We start from the raw sequence: 24,351 nt of genomic DNA on the forward strand, positions 1-24,351 counted from the left end.
TTTGAGAAGATTAATAAAATTGACAAGCCCTTAGCTAGACTAAAAAAGAAAAAAAAAGGAGAAGATGCAACTACACAAAACAAGAAATGAGAAAGGGGATATCACCACTGACCCCACAGAAATAAAGACTATCATAAGAGGATACTTTGAAAAACTATATGCCAACAAGAAGGACAATTTAGAGGAAATGGACAAATTCCTAGAAACATATAAGCAGCCTACATTGATGAAAGAAGAAACTGATGACCTCAACAAACTAATCACAAGTAAAGAGAGAGAATCAGTCATTAAAAACCTCCCAACTAAGAAGAGCCCTGGGTCAGATGGCTTCACAGGTAAATTCTACCAAACATTCCGAAAAGAACTAACACCAATCTTGCTTAATCTCTTTCAAAAAATCGAAATAGAAGGAACAATTCCTAACTCATTTTATGATGCCAACATTACCCTAATACTAAAGCCAAACAAAGACACCACAAGAAAGGAAAATTACAGACCAATCTCTCTAATGAACCTAGATGTGAAAATCCTCAACAAAATACCTGCTAATCATATTCAACAACACATTAAATGAATTATACACCACGACCAAGTGGGTTTCATTCCTGGTATGCAAGGATGGTTCAACATAAGAAAATCAATTAAAGTAATACACCACATAAACAGATTGAAGGGGAAAAAATCACATTGTCATATCTATAGATGCAGAAAAAGCATTTGACAAAATACAGCACCCTTTCTTGATAAAAACACTGCAAAAGATAGGAATACAAGGAAACGTTCTGAACATGATGAAGGGAATATATGAAAAATCCACAGCTAACATCACTTACAATGGTGAAATCCTAAATTCTTTCCCTCTAAGATCAGGAACAAGGATGCTCACTATCACCCCTTCTATTTAACAATGTGTTAGAAGTACTTGCTCAAGCACTGAGACAAGACCCAGATATAAAAGGGATCCAAATAGGAAAGGAAGAAGTCAAAATTTCACTATTTGCAGGTTATATGATCCTATACATAGAAACCCCTGAGAAGTCTACAACAAAGCTTCTAGAATTTATAAATGAGTTTAGTAAAGCTGCAGGATATAAGATCAATGCACAAAATTAGTAGATTTTCTACACCGATGATGAGCAATCTGAGAAGGAAATCAAGAAACAAATACCATTTACAATAGTAAATTAAAAAATAAAATACCTAGGAATAAATTTAACTAAAGATGTAAAAGACTTATGCACAGAAAACTACACAACACTGTTCAAGGAAATCAAAGAAGACCTAAATAAATAGAAGAATATTTCCTGTTCATGGAGAGAAAGACTAAATATTATTAAGATGTCTACCCTACCAAAACTGATCAACAGATTCAATGCAATTCCAATAAAAATCAACACAGCATTTTTTAATGAACTAGAAAAACTAACTATAAAATTTATCTGGAAAGGAAAGAGACCCTGAATAGCCAAAGACAAATGAAAAAGAAATATTAAACTGGAAGAATCACACTACTAGACTTTAAAACATACTATAAAGCTACAGTAGTGAAAACGTCATGGTATTGGCACAAGGACAGACACACTGACCAATGGAACCGAATTGAGAGTTCTGATACAGATGCTCATATGTACACTCATCTGATATTCAACAAGGCCACCAAGCCCACTCAACCTGGAGAGAATGGCCTCCCCAACAAATGGTGCCTAGAGAATTGGATATCCATATGCAAAAGAAGGAAAGAGGATTACCATCTCAAATCTTACTAAAAAATCAATTCAAGATGGTTCAAAGACCTAAATGTAAGAGCCAAGACCATAAAGACCTCGAAAAACAATATAGGGAAGCATCTATAGGACCTTGTAATAGGAAATGGCTTCATGAACTTCACACCCAAAGCATAACAGCAAAAGAGCAAATAGATAAATGGGACCTCCTCAAAATTAAAGCCATTTGCACCTCAAAGGAGTTTGTCAAGAAAGTGAAGAGAGAGCCTACACAATGGGAGAAAATATTTGGTAACCATATATCTGATAGGAGACTTATATCCTGCATACATAAAGAACACCCATATCACGAAAATAAAAAGACAAACAACCCATTTAAAAAATAGGAAAGAGATCTGAACAGACCCTTCTCCAAAGAAGAAATACAAATGGCTTAAAAGCACATGAAAAAAATGCTCAAAATCATTAGCTATTAGCGAAATGCAAATCAAAACTACAATGAGATACTATCTTACTCCCATAAGACTGGCAGCTATCAAAAAAACAAGACTGCAAGTGCTGAAAAGAATGTGGAGGAATGGGAACACTCACCCATTGCTGGTGGGAATGCAAAAGAATCCAGCCATTCTGCAGGACAGTTTCATGGTTTCTCAAAAATTTAGCTATAACTTTGCCATATGACCCAGCAATTCCACTTCTGGGTATATACCCAGAAGAAATAAAGATAAGGACACAAACCAATATATGCACACCAATGTTCATAGCAACATTATTCACTATTGCCAAAACTTGGAATCAACCCAAATGTCCATCAACAGATGAATGGATAAATAAAATGTGGAATATACATACAATGGAATACTACTCAGCTATAAGAAGGAATATAGTTCAAGCACATGTAATAACATGGATGAATCTTGAGGACCTTATGGTGGGTAAAGCAAGTCAGACATTGAAGCACAAATACTACATGACCTCTCTGATATGAAACAAGCAAACCGAGCTATCTCAGAGAACTACAAACTGCCAGATAGGCTTAAAGGAATTTGGGGGCGGGAAGTGGGGGGGGAGAGGAAGGTTGCGAGCTGACGCCTACATGGGAGAAGTCTATGATAAATTGGAGGTAAGTATTTATACAAGGAAGGGATAAGATGGGGGCATATGGACACATTTGAGTTGGGCTTTGTGGGCTTGAGGAGGGCTAGCGTTGGGAGGATGGGTCAAATGGTCCAAGGAATTGGGAGGAGTGCTGGATCAGTTGAATATGGGAGAATGTCAGGTATATGTTCAAAGCTGTAATGTTGAGAAAACTCTTTAGAAAATATAATAAGGATTACATATTTAAGGTGCTTAAGGGGCAAGCTTCTAGGCAATGTGTGAATGCTCATTTTGTCACAGTGTGTTACATCATTCGGTGGAGACCCATACAATGAGTGTGAAGGTGTACAGATATCCTGGGGAGACCTGATGTTCCCAAATAGAGGGAATTGTGTCTATCCAGAGAATAGATAATTCCTAATTACTTAGGGCATTCTAGTATATCAAGCCTTCAGCATTGTTACAGTATCTGTAAATCTGGTCCCTCAAGAAGTAAAGATTGATTATTACTGTGGGCCCTGAGGTGAGGGAGAGAGAGGTATAGAATAGATGGAAACAGGGCAACTGGGGGGTAATGGAAGTGCTCCACAAGATGATGCAATGATGGATATAGGACGTGTTACCTTACACCAAAAGTGTATAAAAGTCTATAAGCTAAAATGTAAACCATAACGCAAAACATAAGGAAGCTAAAAATTTAGAAATTTGTACAGTCTAAAATATAAACCATAATGTACACCAATATGGAATCATGTTTGATAGCTATGTTTCAAAATCTGTACATCAGCTGCAGCAAATATAACATGAACATGTAAAAAGATCATTGCTGGGGAAAGAGGAAAAGGGTTTGATGGTGGATATATGGGAGTCCCCTATATTGTGTATGTGAATTACTGTGATCTAGAACTTTTTTGAAGACAAAATTTTAAAATTAGATTTAAAAAAAGGATGTCAACACTGAAGAAGAAATGAAATAAAGTCCCTTGCCACTGTACATAGAGGGAAACACCTATTACAGTGTTGAAAGACAAAATGTTAGAAACAAAGGTATATAATATTTTTCATTTTATGAACACACCATTTTTACTTTATTTTAGTGTTTCTAAAGTATTACATATTCTATTTCTAAATTTTAAACCCATCACTGTAATTCAATTTCCTTTTAACTGAATTTGGCAATATAATAGGCTTCAACTGTTGAAGAAGTTTTGGACCACAGAGAGGTACAACTATGTCAGGTAAGGAACACTGTTGTGGAGTGTTATTGATAGGGGGCACATGAGGGGGTGGTGGGAGTTCTCCAGGGACTGTATACAGGGGACATAAAAATGTTCTGATATATGTTGGATATTTTTATAGTAGTTACAGTTACGAACGTCAACTGAGGGAGTGCTGAGTTCCTACCCAGGGGAGCTCTGTCACATTCGCCAACGGAACAATAATCCCCAAGTGCAATGGCAAAGACCAACAAGAAAGGAGGTCCAATAATGAGCCCTTGATACTGAGGACTATGCTTATGAGCCTGTGTGCCTGAAATATAAACTAGGTCTAGAGCTGCATGGTGCCTGAGAGTGACCCCCTGTGAACCTCCATATTGCTCACATGTGGCCACTCTCTACACCAAACTCAACATGTAAATGCATTACATTACCTTCCCCCAGTGTGAGACAAGACTCCTGGGGATGAGCTTCCCTGGTGCCAAGTAATTAATACCAATCACTAACTGGTGTTGCAACTAGAGAGAGACCTTTAATAAAAGGGTCAATTCAGACCAGCAGAATATCTCAGCTTACATATTGGATCAAGTGTTAAAAACTTTTTGAATAAAAGGGGGAAATGGCAAAGACAAATGAGTTTATAATGGCTAAGAGTCTTCCAAAAACAGTCAGGAGGTCATCAGAGGAGTCACGCTTACACATACCTCAGCAGGACCCCAGAGAGAGACAAAGTAGATACAACCCTAGGTGCTGGTTCTCCTGAAGGCTATGGAGATCCATAGGGTATATGGTCATGCTCAATGGATTTGGAGTTCTGTGCCATGTCAGAGGGCCCTACTTTAGAATTTGTGCTCCTGAGTGTGATGGAGCTGGACTCAGATGTGACCTTCCTACACATGCCTCTTCTGTCACTTTTACTGAACCTGTGGTTGGCACTAGAGATGGTGCATACTCAAGGGACTTGAATCTCTGGACTGCCCATGTGCCAGTTGGGCCCTGAGCCTCAGCAGAGTTGCTACTCCTACTCTCTAGTTTATTGAACTTACCCAGCTAACAGGGAGGTGATGATGGTCAACCACCACACCAGAGAATCAAGAGTGCCAACAACTGCAAGCAGAGGAATTGCATCCATCATCCATGTGGAATCCAAGCCCCCTCTTGATCTAGAGGTGGAGTGGACATCACCATCCCAGGGTCCACAGAACGGAGGAATAAAATATGGATTAGAGTGGACTTACTGATAATCTACTATAAAATTATTGTGACTAGTAATAGAAGAAATTGTAGCACTGAGGTGGAGAACCTAGCCACAGTAGTTGCTGAGGGCAGGGAGAGGGAAGAAGAGATGCGATGTGGGACATTTTTGGGACTTTGAGTTGTCCTAAATGATATTACAGGATCGGATACTGGACTTACATACCCTGTCATAACCCACTGAATGTACTGGGGGAATGTGAACTACAGGGTAAACTATTATCTATGTGGTGCAGCAGTGCTCCAAAATGTGTTCACTGAGTGTGATGAGTGTGCCACACTGATGGAGGAGGTTGTTGGTGTGGGAGGAGTGGGGTGGGGGAGTGGGGGGTATACAGGAACCTCATATTTTTTAATGTAACTTTTTTGGTATGATGTATATATCTTCAAAAAAATACAATTTACAAAAATGATGGAATGGAGAGGCAGGGAGTGGGGTACATGGGAACCTCATGTTTTTTATGTGTTTTTTATGTTTTTAATGTAACATTCTTTGTGATCTATTAACTTTAATAAATAAAGTGTAAAAAAAATGTAATGAGGAGAGAAGATTGTGGTAAGTTGCTTAAGGGGGGCATATGGCACAGAAACAGGCTTCTAGGGAATGAGTGCTCATCTTGTCATAGCATATTATATCATTGGGTTGAGACCCATACAATGAGTGGGAAAGTGTACTCATGACCTAGGGAGGTCTGATGTTCTGAAATAGAGGGAAATGTTGTCTCTAGAGAGAATTGGTGGCTCCCAATGGGGGAAGACAGTCTATCACGTCAAGCTCTCAGCATTACTGCAAGTATCGTGAATCTGGTCCTTCAAGTAGTGAAGACTGATTGTCACTGTGGTCCCAGAAGGGAGAGGGAGAGTGGAATAGAATAGATGGAAGTATGGTATCTGAGGGGCAATGGAAGTGTTCCATAAGATCATGCAATGATGGATATAGGACATGTTCAATTACACCAAAAATGTATAAAAGTACATAGGCTAAAATGTAAACCATAATGTAAAACACAGCATAATGAAAAATTTAGAAAATTGTACAGTCTAAAATATAAACCATAATGTAAACCAAAATAGAACCATGTTTGATAGCTATGTTTCAATATCTGTACATCAGCTGCAGCAAATACAACATGAACATGTAAAAAGATCATTGCTGGAGAAGGGGGAGAAAGGTTTGATGTTGGATATATGAGAGTCCCCTACATTGTATATGTGATTTTACTGTGATCTAAAACTTTTTTGAAGACAAAATTAAAAATCAGAAAAGAAAGGATGTAGACACTGAGGAAGAAATTAAAGAAATTGCCTGGCCACTGTACATACAGGACAACACCTATTACAGTGATGAAAGGCAAAACATCAAAAACAAAGTTTTATGATTTTTTCATTTTTTAATAACCCCATTTATTTTAGTTTTTCTAAATTAGTATGTATTCTACTTCTAATCTTTAAACCCATTACTACTATTTCATTTTCCTATTAATTGAATTTGGCATTATATTAGGCTTCATTTTTTAAGAAGTTTTGGACCACAGAGGGGTTCAACTATATCAGAGGAGGAATGCTGGTGTGGGATGTTACTGATGGGGACACATGGTTGGGAGGGAGTTCTCCAGGGCATGTATATAGGGTACATAAAAATGTTCAGATATATGTCGGGTATTTTCATAGTAATTACAGTTACAAACGACAACTGAGGGAGTGCTGCGTTCCTAGCCAGGGGAGCTCTGTCACATTCACCAATGGAAGAACAATAATCCCCCAAGTGCAAGAGCAAAGACCAGTGAAGAAGGATGGTCCAATGATGAGCCTTTGATACTGATGACTATGCTTATGAGCCTGTGTGCCTGAAATTCAGACTAGGTCTAGAGCTGCAGGGTGCCTAAGAGTTACCTCCTGAGAGTCTCCATATTGCTCAAATGTGGCCACTCTCTAAGCCAAACTCAGTATGTAAATGCATTACCTTCTCCCCAGCATGGGACATGACTCCTGGGGATGAGCCCCCTGGTGCCAAGGGATTACTACCGTTCACTAACTGGTGATGTAACTAGAAAAAGACCTTGAATAAAAGGGGGAAACGGTAAAGACAAATGAGTTTATATGCTACGAGTCTTCAAAAAAAAGTCAGGAGGTCATCTGAGGTGTTGTACTTATGCACGCCTCAGCAGGATCCCAGAGATAGCCAAAGTAGATATAACCCCAGGCACTGGTGCTCCTGAGGCTACAGAGACACACAGGTTCTACCATCATGGCAGTTGGCTCTGGAGTTCAGTGCCATGTCAGTGGGCCCTACTTTGGAATTTGTGTTCTTGAGTGTGCTAGACTTGGACTCAGATGTGAAATTTCTACACGTCTCTTCTGTCACTTTTACTGAACCTGTAGTTGGTGCTGGGGTTGGTGTATACCCAGGAGGCTTCAATCTCTGGACTGGCCATGTGCCAGCTGGGCCCTGAGCCTCAGCAGAGCTGCAGCTCCTACTCTCCAGTTGGTTGGACTTGCACAGGTCGTCTAACAAGGAGGTGAAAATGCTCAATCACTATACCAGGGAACTGAGAGTGCCTACAACTCCAAGCAGGAGAATTGTATCCATCAGCCATGTGGGATCTAAGCCCCCTCTCGATATAGAGGTGGAGTGGACATCACCAACCACAGGATAGAAGAATAAAATATGGATTAGAGGGAACTTACTGGTATTCAACTATAAAACTATTGTAACTAGTAATGGAATAAACTGGAGCACTGATGTGGAGAAAGTGGCCACTGTAGTTGCTGAGGGCAGGGAAAGGGAAGAAGAAATGAGATGTGGGGGCATTTTCAGGACTTGGAGTTGTCCTAAATGATATTGCAGGGACAAATGCTGGACATTATATATCCAGCCATAATGCACTGAATGTACTTGGAGGCGAGTGTTAAACTACAATGTAAACAATAATCCACGCAGTGCAGCAGTGCTCCAAAACGTATTCAAGAATGCAACAAATGTGCCACAATGATGAAAGAGGTTGTTGATTGGGGGGGGGGGGGTGTATGTGGGAACTTCTTATAATTTTTAATGTAACATGTTTTGTGATCTATGTATCTTTTAAAAAAAAAAAAAAGACAATTTAATAAAAAAATAAAAACAAAGTACTTAAAAAAATTTTTTTTAAACCAACTCAGGGAAACCTATGTGACTCAGGGGTTGAGTACCAGCTTCCCACATACAAGATCCCAGGTCCAATCCCTGGTACCTCAAAAAAAAAAAAAAGTTTGCTGCCTTTCATTAAAATGGTAAATCTCATATATCAAAAACCTAATAAGGAGAGAAGATTGTGGTAAGAAGGCAGAATAAGGAGCTCCAGGAATCAATCCCTACCAAAATAAATACTGAACTGGGAGGAATTATCTGAATCAACTATTTTGGAACTCTGAAGTCTAGTAAAACCAGACTAAGGAAAAGCTGGATGAGGAGGCTAGTGACTTGTGGTAAAGACTGGTGAATATCACCATCTGTGCAGTTCCTATCATCCCCTGTCCCCAACTAAATGGTAGGAATCTGTGGGACTGCCACCAAATTCCCTGGTGTGATTTGCAGTGCTAGGTGGGGCAATAAGGACCTTGTCCTCCAAAATCTGAGGGCATATACTCTGATCACTGCTTTTGATCACTGAGAGCTATAGAATGGAGGTCAGCCATTGTTTTCACACAGTGAGAAGTAGCAAAAGAATCTTAAAGAGACAGACCTCTTTTTCTTTCTTTTTCCTCTTTCCATTACCTATTTGGGAGCAAAAATAGTATGGGAAAGTCACAAAGTGGTGGCTTAAGCCCTTAACAAGAGGGGAAAAACAACAATCCCAGAGGAGGTAAAGAATTAGAGTTCCGGAGTTACAACAACATAATACTCAGAACATCTAGTTCTCAATTAAAAAATTTAAAAACACACACAGAAACAGGAATTTATGGCCCATTCTCAGGAAAAAAAAATTTTTTTTGACAGAAAGCATCCCTAAGGAAGCTCATACATTGAAACTATTAGTCAAAGATGTTAAATATGGTTAATGAGCTAAAGGAAACCATGGACAAAGAACAAAAAGAAATTAGGAAAACACTGTCTGAAAAAAACAAACAGAAGTTATAAAATGGAACCAAACAAATTCTGGAGCTGAAAAGTGTTGTGGGCGATTAAGGCAGCATGCATAGAATCTACCTTTCAGCAATGCCGGTAACATGGCCGCCCCAGCTGATACAACAATAGCTTAGGTCACCCTCCCCCCTTCTTTACAGAACCAGTTTCCGCCAAAAGTTCTTACCTCAAATCTGCCTCCCGCCCTAGCAACAGCAGCAGCCAATCCCAGACCGCCACCTATCCTTACCCACCACCCCCCCTCCTCCCTAGAGTATATATGCTCAGTCCCCTCAATAAAGTTTTGCAGCTTGATCAGAATACTGTCTTGCTGTCGTTCCTTGTGTCTCTCTTGTCCCATACCATTCTTTCCCTCCTAGGATCCGGAGCTCCCATTGATCGTCCCGCTGGCCGGGACAGAAAAGTAAAATAATTGAAATGAAAAACTCACTAGAGGGATTAAAGAGCAGATATGAGCACGCAGAAAAAATGATTGGCAAACTTGAAGACTGGCAAACTTGAAGACAAAACGATTGAAATTATCCAGTGTGAGGAGCAGAAATAAGAATGAGGTAAGTGGATGTGGCTCAAACAATTGAGCTCCCACCTACCACATGGGAAGTCCCTGGTTCACTTCCCAATGCCTCCTAAAGAAGACAGTGAGTTGGCATGATGGACAGGTGTAGCAAGCTGACATGACAAGATTATGCAACAAGAGACACAAGAGGAAAACACAATGAGAGACAACGAAGCATGGAGCAGAGATTCCCAGTGCCTCCTGAAGAGGACAAGCAAGACAGCGAGGTGATGCAATGGGCAGGCAGGGCAAACTGATACAACAGGATAATGAAGAGATTAGATACCTCCCTCCCACATCAAAGATCCCAGGTTCAGTTCCCAATGCCTCCTAAAGAAACAGAAGAAGATGAACAAACACAGCAAGTGTAAGCAATGAGAGGGTGGGGAGAAATAAATAAAAATAAATAAATCTTTTTAAAAAGAGAAAGAATAAGTAAAAATAAAAAGAACTTGAGGGACCTGTGACACAACATCAAGCATACCAATATCAATGGGATCCCAGAAAGAAAAGGGAGAAATGAGCAAAAAAGTATCTGAAGAAATAATGGCGGAAAATCTCCCAAATCTATAAAAGACATGAATATACATTCGGGAAGCTCAATGAATAAAAAATAGGATAAACTCAGAGAGATCCACACCAAGAAAAATTACAATGGAACTGTCAAATCCAAAGACAGAAAGAATTTTGAAAGCAGCAAGAGAGAATAGACTTGCTACGTGTTAATCCTCAAGATTAACAGCCACTTTCTCATCAGAAACCATGGAGGCAAGAAAGTTGTAGAATGATATATTTAAAGTCCTTAAAGAAAAAACTGTCAGTCAAGAAATCTAAACTATCTTTCAAGAAAGAAGAAGAAATTAAGACATTTACAGATAAACAAAAACTGAAGTTCATTACCAGAAGACCTGCTCTATAGGAATTGCTAAAGGAAGTCCTTCATACTAAAATAAAAGGATACTAGACAGTAACCCAAAGCCATACAAAGAAAGCAGATTTGGCTCCCCTGACAAAGCATCCACCTACCACACGGGAGGTCCAGAGTTCAAACCCAGGGCCTCCTGACCCATGTGGAGCTGGCCCATGTGCAGTGCTAATGCGTGCAAGGAGTGCCGTGCCACACAGGGGTGTCCCCCGCGTAGGGGTGTCCCCTGAGTAGGGGAGCCCCACACACAAGGAGTGTGCCCTGTAAGGAGAGCCACCCAGTGTGAAACAAGTGCAGCCTGCCCAGGAGTTGCACCGCACACACAGAAAGCTGATGCAGCAAGATGACGCAACAAAAAAGAGATGCATTTTCCCAGTGCTGCTGACAAGAATACAAGCGGACACAGAAGAACACAAAGCTAATGGATACAGAGAGCAGACAATTGGTAGGGGTGGGGGTAAGGGTAGAGAAATAAAATAAATCTTTAAAAAGAAAAGAAATAAAGGACAGTGGCAAAGGAAACTATATTGGTAAATATAAAATCCTATATTATTGTACTTTTGGCTTGTAACTTGTTTCCTATATATGCCTTAAAAGACAAATCTGTAAAATCAATAATTAAAATCTATTTTAATGGGTGTACAATATATAAAGATGTAATCTGAACCAATCCCACTATAAAGTGGGAGGGATAGAGATGTACAGGTATAGAGCATTTGTATACTACTAAACTAAGTTGATATAACCCAAACAAGGTTTTTATTTGTTTAAGATGATAACTATAATTACAAAGGAAACCACTAAGAACATAACTTTAAAAATACAGAGAAAAGGAAAGAAGGAGGAAATCAAAAGGTATACTACAAAAAAAAAAACTGAAATGCAGAAAAGGGCATTAATGGAGTAACAGAGGGGAAAAAAACATACAAGTCATACAGAAACAAATAGGTTAATATAGCACAAGTAAATCCTTTCTTATCACTTGTTACATTAAATGTAAACAGTTAAAACTCTCCTATTAAAAGGCATAGATTGGCAGATTAAAGGAAAAAGCATCATTCATCTATATTTCCTGTAAAGACTCACTCAAGAAACAAAAACACAAAGAGGTTGAAAGTAAAAGAATGGAAAAAGGTAGTCCATTGAAAAAGTTATCAAAAGAAAGATGAGTGGCTACATTATTGTTAGAAAAAATATATTGAAGCCCAAAAAAGTTACAAGAGACAAAGAAAGGTATTGTATATTGATAAAAGGTTCAATTTAGCAAGAAGATGTAACAATCATAACCAAATAAGCATCTAACAGACCCCAAAAATACATGAATTAAAAATTGGCAAAATTGAAGGCAAAAAGATTGAAGGCAAAAAGATAGTTTTACAGCAATAGCAATGCATCGCTTTCAATAATGGGTAGAACATCTAGACAGATTAATAAGGAAAGAGAGGACCTACACTATAAACAACACTATAAACCAATTACACCTAACAGACATATATAGAACATTCTATCTAACAATGAAAGAATACATTCTTCTCAAATGCACATGGATCATTCTCCAGAAGAAATCATATGTTAGGCCACAAATCAAGTGTTAATAAATTTTAAAAGAACGAAATCATACAAAGTATCTTCTCTGACCACAATGGAATGAAGCTAGAAATCAGTAACAAAAAAGAAAACTGGTAGATTTACAAATATGTAGAAATTAAGCAACACACTTTTTAACAACAAATTGGCCAAATGAGAAATCTCAAGAAAAATTAGAATACACCTAGAGACAAATGAAAATGAAAACACATCCTACCAAAACTTAAGATATGCACTGGAAGCAGGACTGAGAGGGAAATTTAAGCTGTAAATCCTTATACTAAAAAAAGAAGAATGATTATAAATCAATAACTTAACTCCACACTTAGAAGCACTAGAACAAGAAGAGAAAACTAAGTCCAAAGGCAGCAGAATGAAGGAAATAGTAAAGATTAGAGTAGATATAAGTGAAATAAATAGAAAAACAGTAGAGAGAATCAACTAAACCAAAGTTTTTTTTTAAATCAATAAAATCAAAAAACCTTTAGCCAGACTGATAAGGAAAAACAGAGGACACAAATAACTAAAACAGAAATAAAGTGGGGATACTTTATTATAAGGAAATACCTACCTTATAGAAATAAAGAAATATGAACAATTAGAAAACCTAGATCAATGGACAAACTCCTAGAAATATACAAATTACCCAAACTGACTCAGGAAGAAATAGAAAATCTCAACAGATCTGTAACAAGTAAAGAAATTGAATCAGTACTCAAAAACCTCCCAACGAAGAAAAATTCAGGGCAGGATGGGTGGCTTCACTGATAAATTCTACCAAACATTTGAGTTAACACCAATCTGTCTCAAACGCCTCCAAAAAATAGAAGAAGAGAGAATACTTCCTAACTCATTTTATGAGACCAGCATTACCCAGCTACCAAAGCCAGATAAAGCCAGAACAAGAAAAGAAACAATATCCCTTATGAATATAGATATAGAATTCCTCAACAAAATACTGGCAAATCAAATCTGACAGTATATGAAAAGGCTTATACATAATGACCAAGCAGGATTTATTCCAGGAATGCAAGGCCTGTCCAACATAAAATCAATATTAAGCACTACATTAATAGAACGAAGGATAAAAACCACATGATCATCTCAATTGATACAGAAAAGGAAAACTGACAAAATCAACATCCTTTCATGATAAACACACTCAGGAAACTAGATGTAGAAGGGAACTTTCTCAACATGATAAAGGGCATTCACAAAAAACCTACAGCAAACATCATACTTAATGGTGAAAGACTGAAAGCTTTTCCCCTAGTATCAAGAACAAAGATGCCTGCTGTCACCTCTGTTATTCAACATATACTGAAAGTTCTAGTGAATACCATCAGACAAGTAAAAGAAATAAAAGGCATCCAAATTGGAAAGGGAGAAGTAAAACTTGCAGATGACATGATTCTAAAGAGAGAAAATACCGAAGAATTTACAAAAAAGCTACTAAAAGTAAAAAATGATTTCAGCAAAGTTACAGGGTAAAGACAAACTCAAAAATCAACTGTTTATATACCAGTAATGAACACTCTGAAAAGGAAATTAAGAAAACAATTCTTTTTACAATACCATCTGTACCTCAATCACGTCTGAACCCTCTCAGACAACGCCCACCATCTTGCATCAACACACGGCAACAGACTTTGGGTGAGAAAGTACCTCTTATGATAACTTGTGTTGGACTCTTAAGGGTCTCGTAACTGTAAACTTTTACCCCAAATAAATACCTTTTATAAAAGCCAACAGATTTCTGGTATTTTGCATCAGCACCCCTTTGGCTGATTAACACACCACCTAAAAGAATAAAACTCCTAGGTGTGGTGGCTTGGAATTATGTTCCCCTGAAAAACATGTTCTTCATCTTGATCCACTCTGTGGGTGTGAACCCCTTGTAAATAGGACCTTTTGATGAAATTACTTCAGTTAAGGTGTGGACCAAATGAATTATAATGAGTCTTAATCCTATTACTGGAAGCCTTATAGAAAAGGCCACAGAGAAAGAAACGATTAAGGAGCATCCAGAAACAGGGAGTCAACAGAACCCAGAAGAGAAAGGAAAAGACATTGCTGCATGCATTGCCATGTGACAGAAAAGCCAGGAACCCCAAAGATTGCCAGCCAGCCAGAAGATACTGACCCCAGGAGGAAATAAGACTTCTAGACTCTGAAACCGTAAGCCAATAAATATCTGTTGTTAAGACAAACCACTGTATGGTAGTTACTTTGGCAGGCAACAAACCAATGTACTAGGAATATATTTAACTAAGAATATAAAAGGCTTATATACTGAAAATTACAAAACTTCGCTGGAAGAAATTAAAGAAGACCCAAATCAATGGAAAGATGCCATGTTCATGGATTAGAAGACTTAATATTGTTAAGACATCAACACTATTTAAAGCAATCTACAAATTCAATGCAATCCCTATCAAAATACCAGCAGCTATTTTTGCACAAATGAAAAATTCAATCCTCAAATTCATAGGAAAAATTGAAAGGGGTCTGATAGCCAAAACAGTCTTGAAAAAGAGGATACATATTTGCTGATTTCAAAACTTACTACAAAGCTATAGGAATTAAAACAGAGTAGCTTATTGATTCATAAAAGTAACTTCCATATTTAGGATTTCAACGTATTATTATTCATATATGTCACAAATATTTTTCCCATTTTGTTGGGGTTGGGTTTTAATTAATGAATTAATTTAATTAATGGTGGTATATAAGATTTAAATTATGTAGTAAAATTTATTAATATTAAAAAAAAAAACCAGAGTGGTACAGCATAAGGATAGATACATAGACCAATTCTATGAATTGAATTGAGAGTTTAGAAATAACTCACACATCAATGGTCAGTTGATTTTTCGCATGGGTACCAAGTCCATTCAGTTGGGAAAGAAATGCCTCTCAACAAATGGTACTGGGACAAGTGAAAATCCATATGCAAAAAAAATGAATTTGGACCCCAGCCTCTCACCACATATAAAAATTGGCTCAAAATGTATCAGGAACATAAACATAAGAATTAAAAACATAAAACTCTTACAAGAAAACATATCTTTAGGATCTTGCATTAGCAATGATTCTGAGACTTTACAGCAAAAGCATGGCCTAACAAAATGAAAAATAAAGTAGGCATCTTTAAAACTGAAAGTTTTTGTGTATCAAAGGACATTATCAACAAAGTAAAGATATGTCCTGAGACTAGGAAAAAATAACTGCATTTTGTCTGATAAAGGTTTAATATCCAGAATATATAAAGAACTCCTGCAACTCAACAAAAAGACAACCCAATTTAAAAGTGGGCCAAGAATTTAATAAAAATGTCTCCAAAGAAGATGGCTATACAAATGGCCAATAAGCACATGAAAAGATGCTGAACATCATTAGCCAAAAAAGAAATAGAAATCAAAACTACAATGAGATACTATTTCACACCCACTAGGGTGGCTTTCATTAAAAAAAAAAAAAAAACAGAGAAAATAAGTTTTCACAAGGATGCAGAGAAATGAGAAATAGGAAACCTGTACATTGTTGATGGGAATGTAGAATGGTACAGCCATGAAGAACAACAGTTAAGCAGTTCCTCAGTACCCGTTTAAGATGCTTAAAGGGGATAATCTGACAAAGGACAGGCTCCTAGGGTGTGTGAGAATGCTCATTTTGCCATAGTGGGTTATATCACTGGATAGAGACCCATATAATGAGAGTGAAGGTATACCCACATTCTGGGGAGGACTGATGTTCTCAAATAGAGAGAATTGTATCTCTCAAGAGAAATGGTGGCTCCCAATGCATTAGGGCAGTTGAGCATGTCAAGGCCTCAACACTGTTGCAAGTATCTCTGAACATGGCCCTTCAAGCAATGAAGATTGACTATCTTTGTGGGCCCTAAAGGAGAGGGGGAAAGAGGTATTGAATAGATGGAATCAATGTAACTGTGTGGGCAACAGAAGTATTCCACAAGATTACGCAAGGATGGATATAAGACGTGTTTAATTACACCAAAAATATATACGGGCTGATAGGCTAAAATGTAAATCATAATGTAAAACATAACTAAAAATTTAGAAAATTGTATAGTCTAAAATATAAACCACAATGTAAACACAAATGTTACCTAGTTTGAAAGCTATTGTCTCAATATCTGCACATCAGTTTCAGTAAATATAGTATGAATATGCAAAAAGATTATTGCTGTGGAAGGGAAAAGGGTTTTATGTTGGATATGTGGGAGTACTGTATATTGTATATATGAATTACTGTGATCTAAAACTTTTGTGAAGATAAGCTTAATAATTAGGGGGAAAATAGAAAAAGAAAGGACGTAGACACTGAGGAAAAGACGGAAGAAGTTGCCTTGCCAGTTTGCATACAGGGCAACACTTATTGCAGTGATGGAAGGCAACACATCAAAAACAAAGCTTTTGCATTTTTTAATTTTTTGATACCCAATTTATTTTTACCTTAATTTTCTAAATTAATTTGTATTCTACTAACCTTTTTTATTTTTTTTAAAGATTTATTTATTTATTTATTTAATTTCCCCCCCTCCCCTGGTTGTCTGTTCTTGGTGTCTATTTGCTGCGTCTTGTTTCTTTGTCCGCTTCTGTTGTCGTCAGCAGCACGGGAAGTGTGAGTGGCGCTTTCTTTCACGCTGGGCGGCTTTCCTCACGGGCGCACTCCTTGCGCGTGGGGCTCCCCCACGCGGGGGACACCCTCGCGTGGCACGGCACTCCTTGCGCGCATCAGCACTGCGCATGGCCAGCTCCACACGGGTCAAGGAGGCCCGGGCTTTGAACCGCGGACTTCCCATGTGGTAGACGGACGCCCTAACCACTGGGCCAAAGTCCGTTTCCCTCTACTAACCTTTAAACTCATCACTATATTCCATTTTACTATATGGAACCTGGCAATATATTGGGCTTCATTTTTGAAGAAGTTTTGGATCACAGAGAGGTTCAACAATGGCAGAGGAGGAATACTGGTGTGGGATGTTATTGACAGAGGACACATGGTTGGCAGGGAGTTCTACAGGGCACATATCCAGGGTTCATAAAAATGTTTGGATATTTTCATAGTGGAAACAATTAAAAACAACAACTGAAGGAGTGCTGAGTTCCTAGCCAGGGGAGCTCTATCACAGTCCCTAAAGGAACAGCAACAATCCCCCAAGTGCAACAGCAAAGACCAAAAAAGAAGGAAGGTCCAACAATGAGCCCTTGATACTAATGACTATGCTTGTGAGCCTGTGCACCTGAAATAAGAACAAGGTCTAGAGCTGCAGGGTGCCTAAGAGTTATCTCCTGAGAGCCTCCATGTTGCTCAAATGTGGCCAGTCTCAAAGCCAAACTCAGCATGTAAATGCGTTCCCTTCCCCCCAGCGTGGGACATGACTTCCAGGGATGAGCCTCCCTGGCGCCAAGGGATTACTACCAAGTACCAGCTGATGATGTAACTAGAAAATGACCTTGAATAAAAGGGTCAACTCAGACCAGCAGAATATCTCAGTCTACATACAATACCAGGAGTTAAAAATGCTTTTTGACCTGAATAAAAGGGGGAAATGGAAAGGACAAATGAGTTTATATGGCTATGAGTCTCCAAAAAGAGCTGGGAGGTTATTAGAGGGGTTGCCCTTATGCACACCTCAGCAGAGTCCCTGAGACAGATAAAGTAGATACAACCCCAGGTATTGGTTCTCCTGAGGACTACAGAGACCCACAGGTTCTACGGTCATGGCAGATGGAATGCCATGTCAGTTGGCCCTACTTTGGAGTTTGTGTTTCTGTGTGATGGAGCTGGACTCAGATGTGATCTTTGTCCACAAGCCTCTCCTGTTACTTTTACTGGATCTGTAGTTGGTGCTGGGGTTTAGTGTATACCCAGGGAACCTGACTCTCTGGACTGACCATGTGATAGCCAGGCCCTAAGCCTCAACAGACTTGCAACTCCTACACTCTGGTTTACTGGACTTACCCCACTCAGCTAACATAGAGGTGAAGAAGGTCAACCACCACACCAGGGAGCCAAGAGTGCCTACAACTGAAAGCAGGAGAATTGCATCCAGCATCCATGTGGAATCTAAGCCCCCTCTAGATATAGAGTGGACACAACCATTCCAGGCTCCACAGGATGGAGGAACAGAATATGGATTAGAGTGGACTTACTGATATTCTATTCATGAACTATTGTGATTAGTAATCAAAGAAAATGTGGTATTGGTGTTGGTGTGAAGAAAGGGGTCGTGGTGGCTGCTGGGGGTAGGGAGTGGGAGGAATAGATGTGATGTGGGGGCGTTTTCAAGGGTTGGAGTTGTCCTGGGTGGTGCTGCAGGGACAGTTACCAGACATTGTATGTCCTCCCATGACCCACTGGGTGGACTGTTGGAGAGTGTGGGCTATGGTGCAGACACATGAGGTGCAGCTGTGCTCAGAGATATATTCACCAAGCGCAATGAATGTCTCATGATGATGGAGGAGATTGTTGTTATGGGGGGAGGATTGGGGTGAGAGGGGTGGGGGTTATATGGAGACCTCATATTTTTTTAACGTAACATTAAAAAAAAGTAAATAAAGACCAAAAAAAAACCTACAATGAGATACTATTTCACACCTACTAGGATGGCTTTCATTTAAAAAAAAAAAAAAAAAACAGAGAAAATAAGTTTTGGCAAGGATGCAGAGAAATGAGAAATAGGAAACCTGTATATTGATGGCAGTTCCTCAGAAAAGTTAAGTATAGAATTACCATATGAATGGTATATTAGTCAGCCAAGGGGTGCTGATGCAAAGTACCAGAAATACATTCACTTTTATAAAGGGTATTTATTTAGGGTAGAAGTTTACAGTTACGAGGCCTAACGAGTCTAATTCAAGGTACTCTAAGAGATACTTTCTCATCCAAAGTCTGCAGCCACATGTTGACACAAGATGGCAGGTGACGTCTGTGAGGGGTCGGCTTTCCTTTTTCCTCTTAAGCTCCATGGTCCCAGCTTTTTCAATCTCAGCTGTAGGCTGGCCTAAGGCCCATCTTTCTTCCCGGGCTCATTTTTTTCCATGCTCAGCTGCTCTGTTCTCTTCACAAGGTCAGCTGTAAACCATCAGGCTCATCTCTATTCCAGGAGCCACAGGATCCTCTGTGTATCTTCTCTGTGTATAATGAATTGTCTCTCTTCCTCTGCCGTCTTTTTCTGTGTGAGTGTCCACCCACCAAAGGGACAGGGACTCAACCCTGCAAGCCCTAATGACAGGGTCAAATCAGCCCTAATGATGTGGTCAAATCAAAGCCCTAATCATAACATAATTAATCAAAGGCATCTCAGCTGAATCTAGTACAATCAAAGGGTATCATGCCCAGAAGAACAGACATAATCAATATCTCTTCTCCAGATTTCATAAATAATATCAAACTGCCACACCTGGCAATCCCACCTCTAGGTTTATACCCAAAAGAATTGAAAGCAGGGACTCAAACAGATATTTGTAAACCAATGTCCACAGCAGCAATGTTCACAACAGCCAAATGATGGAAGCAATCTATGTGTCCATCAAGAGATGAATGGCTAAATTGTGGTATATCATGCAACGGAATATTATTCAGTCATAAAAAGGAATGAAATGCTGATATATGCTACAACATGAGTGAACCCTGAAGTCATCCTGTTGAGCAAAATAAGCCATAAACAAGGTACAGATATGGTATGCGTTCTCTTACATGAAATACTTAGAACAAGCAAAGTCAAAGAGACAGAAAGCAGAAGACTGGTTACCAGAAACTGTATGGAAGAGTGAATGGGGAGTTACTGCTCAATGGGTACAAGTTTCTCTTTGGGAGGATTAAAATGTTTTGGAACTAGATAGTGGTGAAGGTTACACAACATTGTCAATGTATGCAGTGTCACAGCATTGTATTCTTAAAAATGGTTAAAATGATATTTGCTATGTATATTTTACTATATATATATATATATATTTAAGTATTAAAGACTAATGAGCTATGCAGGGGCCATCATTATCATTAAGGTAAGAATTAACCTTTCATGAAATTTCTTTTTAACCATAGCCTTACTGATGATCTAGTCCAAGCACACTGTGTCCCTCTCTCATATGTGGACTAGTTCGCCAATCATTTACAGAGTGCCCATTATGTGGCCTGTACTGAGGGCGAAGGATCCAAGAGTGTCTAGGACAGACAATCCCACCTTCATGGAAGTTATGGTCTACTCAGAGAGTCAAAAAGCAAGCAAAGATTATGAGCTCTTTCAAAGAGAGGACACTACAACAAATAGGCAAAAAGCAGTCCCATCAGGCCTAAAGCTCACAGTCTCACATAATGGGTATTTTCTTCCGGAAAGATTTGAAGTCCCAAGGGTTATTTTCAAATAGAAATCAAAAAGCCCCAAGGACCATATATCACCACAGCTTCTTCCATTCTTGCATAGCAAGCAGCCTATTGCAGAGAGGGGTCAAAAGTCAGCCAACAGCAGGGTGACAGCTGACAAAAGGAAAAAGGACAGGAGCATTCCTCAGATCTGACTGGGAATCCTGGGACCCCACTAAGATCAGCAATCTCAAAGAGTACCCACAAGATGCCAAGCCCCATGCTGGGTGCTCTACATTTCTGATCTCACTGAAGTCTCCAGGCAAGCATTATCAGTTCTGAGTTGTATTACCTTGGCCTATTCATCTATGTACAAAGACCAGAGAGAGAGAAAGCATATTCAAATTGGGCAGCCAGTTCCATCCACAATGTGTCTATTCCAAAGCGAGGTTATCGTGATGATGCCCATGATTCTGCTAGTCCCGAAAATGGTCTTACTTCCCTCAAGACTTCCTTTCCATTAAGTGTCAGTGGAGTGTCTTTCATACATCAGAGTTAATAAACACAAGCCAACTCTTTCATCTAATGTTCAACCCAGAAAAGCCAACTGTACTGGTTAGGTTACTGACAGACAGCATGTTTTCTGAAATGGTTCCTTGTCAATGGATTTTCAAGCTGTGATTTTTACCTTCTGCACTGACTTTAGAATGTAATCTTCCTGTTAAGTATGGCTCCACTATGTCCTCACTTTACATACAGGGAAATTAAGCTTCTCTGAAGAATAATCACTTAAGGTTATACAACTAGCAAGTGGCAGAGTTGGGATTAAAACACAAATCTATTTTCTCTGGTTATTTTCTCACCCACACCATGTAGCCTCCTCTAGTCATACAGACTCCTGAGAAAATGGTATGGAGGGAATGAGAATAATATTAAGGCAGGAATGAGCAGATCAGGATTCTAGTCCCTCTCTTGCCATATGACTTTGGGCAGGTCATACAGTCCCCACAGCTACCTATTTCAGGCTGCAATTTACAGCCTGACCCTACTCAGCAGTTGCCCCAGGCTCCCCAATTAGTACATCAGGGATAAAACAAAAAAAACAGGAAACTAGAATGAGTGGTTACAAATTTAAATGAGTACAGAGGCCAGACAGATAATATAAATGAGCGAAGTGAGTTGAGTAGGGAATTGTGGCTGAATACAGGCCCAGTGTTCCCAGGCCTTTGAATTTTTCCAAGAGAAGCCAGAGCTCTGCATTTTCAAATGTCAGCAACCAATATGAAATTATTTTTAATACCATGAACAGTAAATACAGCATAATGGTGGGCTTATAATTCAACACTGTCCCTAGGCCACTTTTGAGCTAAATGGACTCAAATGACTCTTTCAATATCAGGAAGACCTAGAAACAGTAGATTCCCACAAGCCATAAGGAATAAGTGTTGACTCCTGTCAATATCAGGATTCCTTTAAAAACACAGTGAAGCTGAACTGCATCCTGGCTCCTGGGGTATTGAATATGGATGTGAACAAAAGCAGCCCACTCAGTGAACAATGGAGTAGGAACATGAAATTTGTTCCAGTCCCATGGAAAAGGCCAGAACTGATCTGTGACCTACAAAGAGAAAGAAACTGGAAGTTACCAAAGGCTGTCAGGCCTACTTGGCTAATGGTCTAGGGCTATGGATTAAGGCAGCCTGACATTTTACTTAAGAGCTTAAACAAAGGAGAGCAAATAAATTTCATTTAAAGTGTCAACTCCAGTCAACCTGAAGTGGATGCCTAGAGTAGTGGGCTGCCCTGTTTGAAATATATGCTGTCACCAATCAGCCATGACTACCAGGGACACAGAGGAAGGGGAAATGGCAGTGGCAGCACACATTCCACATATTTGCTACCCGTGACTAAACTCTCACAAACACTGAACTATCCTTAGCTTCCAGCAAAGAAATCCTGACAGCAGGAGAAAACTACAGCTCATGCCCCCTAGAAATCCACTGGAATTAGCTGGAATATCAAAGCTTGCCCTGGATAGTCTTTAGTCACAGATTCATCAAGTATTTACTGATACCTGTCCTAGAGATCTTACAGGCTAGTGGAAGAGACAAGTCAAAGATAATTATGATCTGTTACATGTAGTAAGAGAAATGTGTGGGAGCCTGGGGGGTGAAGGGTGACCTAATTTCCTTAAGAGAACCAAACAAAGTAAAATTTTAGTTGGTTCCTGAAGGAAGAGTGGTCCTCTTGGAAAAGAACAGGAGAAAAGAGTATTCTAAGTAGAGTGAACCAAACAGTTCACCAGAAAATGGGGAGAACCTTGATGGTCCTGAAAGCACGGGGTGCATGAGGGGCAATAAGAGAAGATGAAGCACAAAGGGAACTGATGACAGTTTATGAAGGGTTTTGAATGCCAGGCTAAAGCTTTGGACTTAATTCTGTAGATGATGGGAACCAATGAAGGGTTTTAAGCATAAGGTATAATCAGATTTGTGGGTTAAATAGATCACACTAGCTGCAATGTGTGGGCCCATGCTGGGAAGATGGGAAGATGAATTCTGCAAAAACCATGGCAATGAAGGATCAGATTTAAGACATATGAAGGAAAGTGGATATGGAGGAAAGCTAGAGTAATCAGAGACAGCGACTCTGGATGATGGTGCCATTCACTTCCAACTTTGCATAAGGATAGAGATACAAGGATGGGGCAAAACACAATAACCACTCCCACCCACTGGGTTTCAGAGGAAATAATTATTTGAGACAGTATAAGAGGGTACCAAATTCAGACATGTTTATTCTAAGTGGGTAAGCAGGAGCTTTTAAGGTCCGGCTTCAAGCTCTGACCCTCTTTAGCTTCACTTTTTGCCAGGGCCCCAAAGTCCTCTACCCTTCCCTCTGTGGCCTCCAGACCTTTCTATAACTCCCCCACCTCCAAAACCTTTATCCGCCTCTTCGCCTACAGACCGTTCTAAGACCGTCCTCACTCGCAGTGCCTTCTATCTCCCTCCTCATCCCCGTCCACTCTATGACCCTTCCCATCTCCGGACGCTTCATCCCCCCTCCACTCTCCCCACACACACATAAAAGCGTCTTTCTCTCCTCTCACATTCCCCGGCCCCCTGTGATACCACCTCCTCCTAAATCTCCAACCGAAAGCCCGAGTCTCAGGTGCCCCCATTCCGCCACCCAGACTCACCCACCGAGACACCCACTTCACAACACGACGGAAGTCCTCCAGGGTTCGCGCAGGGAATGCTGGGACGGGGAGTCCGAACAGCGCCACCCCAGTAATGACCCGTTGGAGACTACAATTCCCAGAAGATACTGCGCGAGCAGTAGTGGGCGGCCTCTCTGTTTGGCTCTTGTCGGATGTCGTCAGCCAATAGATAAGTCATCTCCCTGCCCCTGCTCCACCGGAACAAATAGAAACAGGGTCAATGCGGGTGGGAGGGACGGGGCCTGTGGCCGTCCTGACCCTCTCAGGAGACTCGGGGCTAGCGGCACGGCGGGATGGGTAGGCACTCGAACGGAAG

General features: G+C 39.7%; 1 protein-coding gene across 6 annotated transcripts in view; it reads right to left on the reverse strand.

Moving 5' to 3' along the window:
- The window catches only part of ZSCAN20 (zinc finger and SCAN domain containing 20), a 59,867-nt gene extending 35,757 nt beyond the window's left edge, over positions 1 to 24,110 (reverse strand). For 2 of the 6 annotated variants that reach the window (XM_058303939.2, XM_058303937.2), the window contains exon 1: positions 24,015 to 24,075. The gene's annotated coding sequence lies outside the window, so the exon portion shown is untranslated. Of the gene's footprint in view, positions 1 to 24,014 lie in introns of all 6 variants that reach the window. The other 4 variants (XM_058303938.2, XM_058303935.2, XM_058303936.2 and 1 more) reach the window with 4 other exon arrangements.
- Between the last annotated feature and the right edge of the window lie 241 nt (positions 24,111 to 24,351).

The sequence above is a fragment of the Dasypus novemcinctus genome, chromosome 9, assembly GCF_030445035.2.
Source record: "Dasypus novemcinctus isolate mDasNov1 chromosome 9, mDasNov1.1.hap2, whole genome shotgun sequence".
Lineage (NCBI taxonomy): Eukaryota > Metazoa > Chordata > Mammalia > Cingulata > Dasypodidae > Dasypus > Dasypus novemcinctus.